Genomic DNA, 11,979 nt, shown 5'->3' on the forward strand with positions numbered 1-11,979 from the left:
CCCATTGTGTTGTAAACATTTTACTTTTTTCCCCATTCTAAACCAGCTCTCAATTAACAACAATTTACATGAGTCCTCAAAGTGAAGCAGAGTTAGGGAGAAATACCACACAACACTTTTTGAGAAATGCGGATTTGAACTTGAATGTTAAGGAGGAGATAATGTTCCTGTCATTTGAAGTGCCATGGTAGCTTTCCAACCACGAGCTGTTCCAGGTCCTCCTGGCACAGATAATTGAGAGAGGCCTGTGAGCAGCCAAAGATGTGAGATCATTCTCCAGCCTCTTGAGGACTTCCAGTGCTTCCTGAGGTGCTGCTGGACTGCTCTGTGGCCCCCAAAAGCCTATCTCTGCCAAGGGCCTGAGCTTGGCCCACCGCAGATGCCAGAGCAAGAGGTGTAGCCCTCAGGAGGAAGTTTCAGGGCTGTCTTTCAAAGCCTGTACAGAAGAATAATTTTTGGGGAGAGATTTTGGTGTTACATCTCTCCAGCATGACTCCCGGTGGTGTGGAGTCCTTACAAGATGATGTATACGGGACTAAGGTGGGGAGACAACTCAGTCTTGGAATTTAGTATTCAGACACTGGATTTACACTTTTTTACTGAGTTTATTTTATCTGTTTTATGGTGTCACAGGGAGAGGAATTTCCAAGGAGCATTGCAAGTTGATGGCTGTGTTTGGGAACCATCAGATGCAAAGAGCTCTTGCCCAGGTTTTCTTCGTGTCAATGACACAGTTTTAATAAGGGGACATTGTCTTACTCCTCCAGCTGACCATGGAGGAGCTATGATACTTCACAAGGCAGGAATAGTGATCAAACTCGCCTGAAACATTAATAGAAAAATAATTATTATTGGCATCACATAAAAAGAAATTCTACAATCAGAGTAATTCTGTTTATTTTTAAACTGAGAAACAGTAAATTTCCGGTGCTGATAGAAAAGTGCTGATTAATAAAAATGATAACATCTTTTTTTGCAAGACTTTTATTTTATTTCTTACCAGCCTGATGTTGGTACATATCTCAATCAAGGCATTATTTGTGCATTTTCTTTCATCTTTGAGCCCAAATGACATGACCCTGGAAATACATAATGAAGACAAAACAGGAGGGTATCATTCCATGTTAGAATATCTGTCTTATTTGGTGACTCCCTGGGTGCTTCCCTACATGAGAAGAGACTGTCTTTCATTAAAGATTTAAATAAGAAAACTACAGAGGAGTGATTGTGTGAGAGATTTATTGCTCAGTAACAAACCAGAAAACTTTAAAATATTTTGTCCCAAAAAGAGACTTTTAAAATTATGTGCCCACTAATCTTGCTGGTTTTTTCAGTTTCCTTTTTGGAGGAAAGCCAATGGGAAGATTGTGGCAGGATAGTTATCCCCCCAAAATATTGATTTCATTAAAACTGTTGATTTAGCTTATGAGCTTGACTATTAAACAAAAGTGTCATCAGTTATCATCTTTAGATTTGTTCTAGTCTTTGATATCAGTGTTTTGAAGATATATTAATTTCCCTACTCTAGAAGGTGAGAATTTAATTGGTGTTAAATAGCTTAGTTCCCATTTTCTCCAAGGAAATGACCAGAAAACTCACAGTTTTGTCCCTGAGGTAGTCTACTTCAGGTATCTGTTTTTTAGCTTTCTTACACTTCACGTGCAGACAGTTACCACAAGAACAAGTAAGGAGAAGATATGTTTTCTGAAGTAGCTATTTTGCTGATAACCTCTAAATAATTTTTTCTACGTAATTTATCTGGTGAGGCAGCAGGTATAAGCAGGTAGCTTGGGCAAGAGTTATTTAGATTGAGTCTTAGGTAAGCGAGAGAAGACTTTTATGTTTACAAGCGTATGCCCCACTTGCACTGCAGTCACAAAACACAAAATCCAGTCTTGGCAGTGTGGGGCTTCCTGGCCTTTTTTTTTTTCCTGAACACCTGTACACAGACACTTACAAAAATAAGGAGAAGAGTGTTTTCCTTAAAAAACATGTGTGCATGATCTCTTTCTCCTCAATCTAGGTTTGCTGCTGTACGCTCTTTCCCCATCCCCATCCTGCTTGGTTTCCTGCTACGTGTTTAAAGAAACAGAACATATAGCCTCATAAAAATAATATCAGGTCATTGCTTCAGAAGAAAGAATGTCACCACTTGAGTTAGCACGAAATATTTCCTTCTGCATCAAGAGGCCTGACTGAGGCAGACACCTCTGACTTGGGATTCAGTGTTATCCAAGCAGATGTAGTTTTAGCTTTAATATGTTAAAAATAAGCTGATGGTAACCGGATAACTGTGTATTTTGAAACAATTATTTCCTTGGATACAGAGACACACAGTGTATGTTCCTCTGACATCTGCACTTTTCTTATTCGTGAGCACATGAAAACAGGAAAATAGTATGAAAGACCTGAAGTGGAATTTTTGCTGTATCACAATTCTGCCAATGAACTTCCACTGAAAAGAAACTGACAGTTTTAATTGTTTTTTAAGCATGTAATATACAATTCATTATTGTGTCATGCATCCTATGATTGTGAGATACTCTTTATTACTCATTGTTATATCAGGCAACATTTCTCTCATGCATACATCTGGTTTTATGTAGATCCTAGCAATGGAACAAAAACACAGTGCATGCCTTGTGGCATCTCTTCATAGCTGAGTTTCCTTTGCTTGCTTTTTAGAGGGTACTTAGCATTTGCTTGGAACTTGATAGTTTTGAATCAAGTCTTTATTTACAAGTGATGACATTAAAGATGAATAACACAAAGAAAATCAGTTCAGCAATATAATTTTGAATCAAGAAACTCTCAGCAATTAATAGATACTTCATTTTAATCTCTTGCAACAGATGCATGTACTTCTCTTGGCAGTTAACTGCTTTCAGGCACTAATTTGACACCATATGGGTGTCAGATTTCTGATCTCAACAACTGCTTAATTAATTGATGTTTTTATTTTTGAATGGATTGTGTCTGCTGAGATCAAAAACCTAAGCATGCTATAAAATTGTAAATAGAGAGAGCTTTCCTTACAGATTAATGCAGTATAACACCCAAAATTTGGGTACGTTATGTTTATGATTGATTTCACTTGGATATCATGTTGCTCTAAGTGTGAGAAAGAGAGAGGAGCCAGAAACCAAAGACAGTGGTGGGAAGCGCATACATAAAGTATAGCTAACCCCAAAATCATGAATCACTCTCCCTAATAAAAACAACTAAACAAAAGCAAAATCCAGAGATGGTCCTGAAAGTGGTAGAAACAGATAAACTTCAGGTTTTAAAATTTTCTCTGGTCCATTCCAAAAATTGGAGCTTAGCCTGGCATTTAGGAAAACTTACAATGTAAGTATGTGGTTTAACATTATTCATTCCAAGACTCTTCCCATAGCTGTTGCAGTCCCCTGCAGTTCTGGTGACTCCATCTCTAGAAGATACAGTAGAGTGAAAAATATGTAGATAAAATGTTGATAAAGATGATGAGAGGTATGGGATCAGTAAACAAATTATAACTCTTCAGCTGGTAAAGGAGATAATTAATACAGCAAATGCCCTATATTGACTGATATAAGAAAGGTGAATAGGCCCAATATAGGTGATAGGCACCATTTGTTCAATATTTCTTGTACCCTTCTTATATCCCTTGCAAGAGGGTACACTATTCGAAATTTTGAGTCACGGTGTTTAAAATAAAGGAAACAAACAATTTTTTTACTCAAAGCATAGTTAACTCACTGTCACAGGATGTTGTGGAAGCCAAGAGATATAAATGGACTCAAAATGGCAATAAAGAATTTTACAAAGAATAGGTCCATTGATGAACATCAAAAACAATAGCCCAGATGCAATGTCTGGCTCAAAAATTCTCTGACTTCTTGATTGTTGGCAGTTGTCTATCCTTACCCAAGGAAGGATCATTCTCTATTCTTTGCTTAGCCAACCGCAGCTGGCTAGTGCCAAAGAAAGGCTACTGAGTTAGATGGATTTGGCTGTCCCTATCATGGTATTTTCATTTTAAAAAGGAGATAATAAAAAAATAGAGTTTTGCAAAAATTCCATATATCCCACCTGTCAGTTGTGTCCTATTGTAATCACAAGGGGACAGAGAAAAACTTCAGGATCTGGAATGAGGAGGGAAATCTTGCTGAGAAAAAGGTTGTTATTCTGTCATTTTGCACAGACTCTGCACATTTACAACAAAGAAATATGAATTCCATCAGCAGAACCAGAAGAACTATGCCCTGATCAGGAATTATTACAAATGTTCTTTGAAAAATGTTACATTCTTCCTTAAAAAAAAAAAATTGTTAATTGTAACAGGAAATAAAAAAGATTATGTTGTTTATTGCAGCTGTATCAGAAAGGGAATGACCTGTCTCTGTGAGGAACATAGAGATTTCTTCTAAGTCAAATATGTTCTTATATCACAGTCTGAGGATAATAAAATTTAACTTGCACTTTCAAGTATGGTTTTAGTTCCAGTTTGAAGGGGATTTTCTGGATTCAGAGCCTGAGTTCTTGGTTGATCTCTACCAAAAATTTCTAGCCAATCCTCAGTATCACCTTCCCTACCGTCATGCCCAGGAACGTCCATCTCCGCTCACCTACTGTATTGCCATCCCATGGGCCTGCAGGCTGCATGACAGCCATGGTCAGCTAATAGCAAATAACATATTGAGTTTAGCAGCCATATCCTGCTGACTATAAACTTAATCTTGCTCTTTGCCAACAGTTCACTGCCACAGAGGAAAGGGATCCTGCACCATTTGGCTACCGTCATTTCTCTACCAGCTGGAATTAATGAGCTTCCAGAGATATCCCATTGCCAGAAGATGAGGCTTGCCTGAGGTAGGTAAAGTCCTGTAGTGCTAGTGTGAGACACTGTGGAAGGACTCAGAATACTCTCAGTGTATCCTGAAGGTCAGGTCAGGAGTGACAGAGCCACAGCAGAATAGCATGGAGATCATCAGCTTACATCCTTGGTCAGAGACAGAAAAGGAATGGTACCACCCTGCATATGTAGTTTTCAGCTTCTTTTTCCTGGAAATATGATGTGGAAACACTGAAAACAACTTTTTAAATGAAAGTGAATAACTCAAATGTAACTTGCCTTATAAAGTGTCACAAGAAATTTGTGCAGGCCAAAGGGGTGTGTTAGGTCAACTCTTCAGGCTCCTTAGTATAACCTCCCTTATGAGTTATCACATTAGAAAATATGGCCTTAATTTATACTCAATCAATCAGGTCATCTTTACCACATAAGAAGCAGTAATGAAAAATGAAAATGAAAATGTATTTGGGTTTGTGAGAAAATGAAAAAGGAACATCCAAATTAAATGCCAATTACTATCAAGTATTCAGTTAGTCCAAATGATGGCATTTGGTGAAGTCTGAACTCTTCAGGTTTGTGGTTTCATCTGTATTAGCTTTCAGTAATGCAAAAAAAAAAAAAAAGTAGAGGTGTTTTCTTAAAGTAAGACTTTCTTATTGACAGCTGACACTTGCCAGTGAGAACTGAACTCTGGCTGACACAAGTCATGAATCATAATTACTGGAAAGCACTAGAAATGTACTTGTCCCTTCCTCTACTCTTTCTCCTGGAAAAATGCTTCCTTTATAGTTCTTATCAAGTTAAATGGCAGTAAGTGGTCAGGCAGAGACTGTCAGCAGTTGTCATGCAAGCTGTAACTGGAAATCTAAAAATGCACCACCAAAACCTAATAGTGAAACTGCGGGCTCAGACAACTGATGAAGCAGAAAGGGTGGGTGTGTGTTTCTAGCACAGGCTGCCTGCTGCATCAGTCTGTTTCCTGCTCACCTTATTGACATGAGAAGCACTAACGAGAACAGCTAAATAAATCATGTAAGCAAAAGAGCTTTTGGACCTCTTGCTTCTCTGCAGAGATCTCCTAAACTGAAAGAAGTTGGCTGATGATTTCATGTGCAAAGGTGCTTTCTACCATGCCTATAGCATCTTACTCCTGTTTTTAGAAGTCTGTTGTTTCCCCTTCATGTAGCATTCCCCATCTCACTCTCACCCATCTATCTGCTGAGTATGAGTGGAACAGCAATTTCTGGCCCCTCAGACTAAGCAATGTGCTAAAAACAGGTGCTTATACACAGTGTAAGCAACTAAATGTGATACAAATACTTAAAGGTGAAAACCAAAATTCAAAACATACAAAGTAGACATATATTGCAATGACTGCACAGGAAACATTAGTACACAGCTCCAGCAAATGCAGATGACTGATTGCATTTGGCCTTTTGCTTGGACTTGTTCCAGACATACAGCCACACACATTCTGCTCAGTATCTCAGTACGGAATCTTAAAAAGGTGCTGCAGAAGTTGCAAAATTGTTGTCCAGTCTGATGCAATCTCTTCTAATCATTTTCCCACAGCCATACATTACAGTTCGTGTTTCCTGAGTCCCACAATCATGCCTCTCCTTCCCTCCCCCTTTTATCTCCTTCTCCCCCTCACTTCCTTTTTCATCTAACTCTCCTGCACCATTACCCTATCCTCCTCTTCCTCCAGAGGCATATTCATCAGTGGGTGTAAATCAACATTGGTGCATTTGTGTCAATGGGAGTGATTTCAGCTAAAAACTTGGCTGACAGTACTTGTTTGAAATGCAGAAATTCAGTCTTGCACCCCTGCCTCTTGCTGTGAGTGCTTTGGCTCTGTGCTGAATGTCTGTGCCTGGCAGAGCCCCTCCTTGCCACCTCATCCTGTTAAAGCCTGAACCATTCACCGGGTGATATCTAACGGCAAGATGTAAGGTGCTGGGGCAAGAAGGACCTGACATCCCCACAAGAATAATTTTGTGTTGCTGTAACACTGCTATTAAGGAATAATGATGACTCAAGCTGCTATTCTGCAGCGGCAGAGTGGCTACATCAGGAACTTAAATCCCTGCTCAGCAAGATGCCCAAGTTCTCAATATTGGTGCTAGTATTCCCATAGTTTCTAAAGTCCCTAGCAGCCCTTTTTTATGCATGTGCATCAAACACTGCTTGCCGGCTGGCAGTCTCGTCAAGTTAAGAAAACAATGGCTTAGGTTCAAGCTACGGTGTTTTTCTTTCTGTGGGATGATCAAAGGGCTCCAAACAAAGGCACAGAAAAGGTCTCTCAAACAAGTTTCTGCAGTGATTGCACCGAGGTTACAGGCAATGGGCAAAGTACAGTAAAGTCAGTGAAAGTGAAAAAGGACTGGCAGGGAAAACGACCATTTTCAGAGACTCAGAGAAGCCACTCAGCTAATACAAAGGTGACTTAGTTATACGTAATCAGGCCCCTCTGATTTCTGATTAACTCAGCAACATGCCTCGTCAAGAGAGTTTGGGCTAGCCTGTTTCATTTTGATCTCTTTATCTCTTTCACATTATGACACTACTGCTCCAGTCTGCAGCCCCAGAGAGATCCCGCTCATTGCTCCCTGAACCATTGTAAGAAGACTAGTGGATCCTAGGGTGTTGGAAAAGCCTGCGGCATTGTTTTGCTGTCATGCAAACCTGGCTACCTTACCACTATTATCATAGACTGACATCTTTCGTTGCCTTTTCTGTTTTCCAAGACAAAAGAGCCAGCTGAGACTGGAACAAAGGAGAATACAGGGAAAGGGAGAGAATATGTCAAGCAAGAATAGTTTGGAAAGGGCCAAAAGTGGAAAAGGAAGTCTAATTCTAGACTCAACCAGGGGAAAAAAAGTTTTTTTGAGAAATGTAAACAAATCAGGAAATCCTGGCACTTACTCCAGTTCCGATTTGGCAAAACACACCAGTTCTTTCCCTATGTATGAGCTGCTGTTTGTGAATGAAATCCAGATTAGGTTATTCATTGAGCCCTGCCAGTCCCACAGTTTCCAGGTTTCCTTTTGCTTATGGCATAGCTTAAACCTTAAAATAATAATAATAAAAAAAAACATATGCATGTTATTAACTCTCCATATTCAAATGGAAATACAATGCTATCATAAATCTCTATTTTTTCTAATGTAAATTCCTCTCTCCAGCATGAAGCTGCAGGAAAGCCATTGTATCTGCACAATCTAAACTTGAAAGAGAATTTTTGTTAAACTAGTTATGATAGGGGAAACATGTTTTTCACTGAGTTGAAAGATTAAAGTTGGCCATAAAAAGGGGTGGAGGGGCTGGAGAAGGATTATTGGTTGCTGAACTAATGATTAGATACAGGACTTCAAGGACAAATTAAGGAGCACAAAAGGAAAGATTTCTGAAGATAAGTGAAACCAGTTCCAATAATATCAAAGAAAAGATGCCTTGTTTATCACAGATTTTAATCTCTCCCAGTTCTATTCTACCTCTATTAGTCTAATTAGACAAAGAGAGTGTAAACCCCAGAAGAGACAACCAATCTTTTGTAGACCTTGAAGTCTACCCAGCGTATCTGTCTCTCAACTTGCCCTTCTTTTACCTGTCTCCCATCATGGGTAATTTCCCTCTCTCTTGTGATTTTGATTCCTTACAGAAATAGGACTCTGGTTGCCAAAATTTCCTTTTTCCTGATTAAAAACTGTTTCTGGCTCATTAACACTGTCTCTTTAGAGCAGGGAGGGAGAGCAGGAGGAACAGAGGAGATTGAACGCGGTTGCTCTTACTTTAGGCGGGGCTCATCAGTGCTGCAGTGTGTGGACTGTTGGGGGCTAAACTGAAGGATACACCAGAAGCCATAAAAATGAAGGACCTAAATGGCCAAACCGGTGTACCTATGGAGACATGAGAAAAAGAGTTTCATGAATGACAAGTGGTAGTAGTGATGAGCTCCCATTTAAAGTCTGTCAGCACAATGAATTGCAAGGAGTCAAGGAAAAAATCCCCATCCACTCCAACAGGGCCTTATGGGTGGCTTTGGCTAAGCACAGTAACAACTTCAACCCTGCTCTGAGGTGGATACATGGAAAGATGCAGCCGCGCTGTTGCTTCTGTGTTGCTTGCACGCTCTCAGTCAAATCCTTGTGAAATGGAAATGTTGGAAGAGCTGTTTGAATTGCTGAAGACCTGGAGTAGCTCGTTTCCATCAAGAGCCTTGCTCGTATATTTATTTGTTTCATGAATGAGCACATGTACTGCTTGAGAGAGAAAAGACAGGGAAGGTAGTATTTGCACAATCATCTTTTCTTCATAAAAATAATTGCATCTTCTACCCGGAGATAGTCAATGGTTGTGAGCCCTGATAAGCTAAAATCACAGTGAAAGCAAGGTGTATTCATTTTACTGTGATATTACTGTAACATTTGAGCCTCTTTTCCTTGTAGAAGCTGGACCTAATTGTGATTTACACGGTGGTAAAACTGAAGCGACAGCGTTTGATTTTTTTTTTTTTCAGGTAGATGTATTTTTTTAGAGATAGGAGCTAGAGCTCCATTTAAAAGTGACACAGCCTAAAATAAAATTCTGCAAAGTTTCTCAAATTTTACTTTTCTGACAGTTTTTTCCAAATACTTAGATTTTCTTAGCACAAATATTTCTGTTGCCAGAAACAGGAAAATATTGCTACTCACTCAAATTTCCCTAAATTAAAAAAAAGTCTATAAGGTGGTTAATGTTTTATGTTCTCCATTGCTTTAAACCTCTTTCATTTCTTCATTTAAAGGCTGACTACAGTCCACAGCACAGCACAAATGGGGGTTACAGCTGCTGTATCAGACACAGTCCTCCAGACTGTGAAAGGCTGGTCCCTTCTGTATGGTTTGACACCCACCTGAACCCCAAAAAACTGCAGCTGAAGATATGCTCTTCTTCCCTCTGTGCTTTTGGCAAGAGGGAGGTGGGAAGGAGCAGATAAAGGTAGGCTGAGGCCAGGGAGGTCTCATTACATGCCAGCATGCTGGAGTCTGGAGTTCCCAACTGATCTCCTGACTACCAGCCATGCAAGCCACAGGGACTGTCAAATGGAGAAAGGAGAATTTATTTAAGGTTATCATTCTGGGGACAGTTTCTTGAAGGATTACTACTGCATTTCAGTATAGGCAGCATCTCAACTCCTTTCACATTGGTACAGGGCTTTCCATCACCTGCAGAGGCGATAGCCGTGAGACAACTGTCCTAAGCACATTGGACATCCATTTCTGCATTCAACAGAGACAGTTGTAGAACTTGTAAAAATAGTTATAAAATATACATTAATTTTTTTTGTTTAATTTTACTGCTGTCAGGGCTATAAAAACTTTTTTTTCATGCCAGGGCATGGTTAATCACAAATAAAATAATCTGGAAAGAAATTAAATTATAGATCTACCTCTGGCTGCATTTTGTTGGTCTGGGGAAAAAAAAAAAAAAATCCAGTACGTCTGGGCGCTCAGAGGAGAGCATGCAAAAGCTGTAGATGGTACATCTCTGTTACTCTGCCAAGGGAAAACTGCAGCAGCAGAGCTATTAATGTCAGGCTGTTTCTGTAACCTACATAGTGCTGTATTCTCCAGTGCAGAAAAGAAGGGAAACAGGTGCTCCTTCTCAGCATCTGGTTTGCATGACCACAATACTCCAAACACCTGCAAGTCGCAGTACTGCCAAGCCTTGCATGCTATTGTATTAGGCAGGACTGTCTGCCTATAGCAATAAAAGACTTTGTTTATCAGTTGTACCAGAGGAACATGGATTGTGAGGAGGGGACAGAACAAACAAACCCGGAAAAAACCCCTCTATTAGTCTGTAGCTTGAATGCTTTTGACCATGAAAGTTTGGGGGGTTGATTGCTTTTCTTTTTGCAGAGACTGGAAAATGGACACTAGCCTTGTGGCAGGTTTTTCTATCTGAGCAGACAACAGGCACTTGTGTTAAGAGCGTGATAGCTTTTTAGTATCAGCTATCAGGTTTTAGGGCTTGAAGGGGAACTGCAGTTTCACATTTTAACAGAATTGTTTTTACAGGCTGTGCTGAGTTTTATCTCTTTAGCTCTGACTATAAACATGATGATTCACATCTTACTAAGAGTGGATTTAGGACTATTTAGGATTACAACTGAAACTTTGCCCAGAACCTTAGATACTGAAGTTTATTCTATTTTAGGTGTCCTCCTCAGGAATGGCAAAGCCATTTCCTTGGATGTGAAGCAACCAAGACATTCAGAAAACCAAATCAGGGCAGCACATTTTGGAAGATGCCACAGCATGAGCCATCCCAGGGAAGTCACTGGTATCACTTATGTGCTTTAAACCGCACACAGATTTTAGCACCCTTTTAAGATGACAAGTTATTTCTTTCTGAAGCAAACGATTGGCAGATGGCCTGTCTAGATCCTGTTCTGGAAACCATAATAGTCTTATTTCCCGCCTTTGGGAAAGCTGCTTAATTTAGGAGCATTTTCCTTTTCCCTACCTGCAAAGCCGGGACAGCAGCGGGTAGCTACCTCCTGTGTGGGCTTTTTAGTGGGAAGCTCACGGAGCCGTGAAGCTTCCCAAGGGAAAGCCCTTCCAGGAGCGGCAGGCCCCGCTGCCGTGGCGGGAGGTGCCGCACCAGCCACCCCCGGCTGTCCAGCGGGGAAGGGGCCGGGACGGCGAGCGCATTCCCGGGAGAGGAGTCCGCAGTCGGGCTCGTCCCTTTGCCGTGAGCCCCAACTAGCGACCGGCCGAGGAACGGCAGCTGTCAGCGCTCTCGGTCTTCAGCGAGGTCACTTGGGGTGGGGAAAAAGCTTGAAAATCTTGTCTTGGCCCCTTGACCACCGGCCTGAAAATGTCTGTGACACTGAACTTACCTGCCAGTGTACGTTCGCAGCCCAGAGAGCCAACCGCGTCCCGGGCTGCTCAGAAGCAGCGTGGCCAGCAGAGCGAGCGAGGTGATTTTGCCCCTCTACTCCATTCTGGTGAGACCTCACCTGGAGTGCTGCGCCCAGCTCTGGGAACCGCCAACATAAGAAGGATGTGGACCTGCTGGAGTGGGTCCAGAGGAGAGACACAAGATGATCAGAGGGCTGAAGCACCTCCCTATAAAGATGAGTTGAGAGAGATGGGGTT

The 11,979-nt window shown here is 40.9% G+C and overlaps 1 long non-coding RNA gene across 1 annotated transcript; it reads right to left on the reverse strand.

Annotated features, from left to right (window-relative positions):
- Positions 1 to 457: 457 nt before the first annotated feature.
- Positions 458 to 11,680, reverse strand: LOC135410598 (uncharacterized). The gene is made up of 5 exons (XR_010428768.1): positions 11,345 to 11,680; positions 4,847 to 5,043; positions 3,346 to 3,430; positions 1,001 to 1,079; positions 458 to 822 (listed from the first exon to the last, which is right to left on the reverse strand). It is a non-coding gene; the product is annotated as an uncharacterized LOC135410598 (long non-coding RNA).
- Positions 11,681 to 11,979: the final 299 nt, after the last annotated feature.

This window comes from Pseudopipra pipra, chromosome 3, assembly GCF_036250125.1.
Source record: "Pseudopipra pipra isolate bDixPip1 chromosome 3, bDixPip1.hap1, whole genome shotgun sequence".
In the NCBI taxonomy this organism is placed as follows: domain Eukaryota; kingdom Metazoa; phylum Chordata; class Aves; order Passeriformes; family Pipridae; genus Pseudopipra; species Pseudopipra pipra.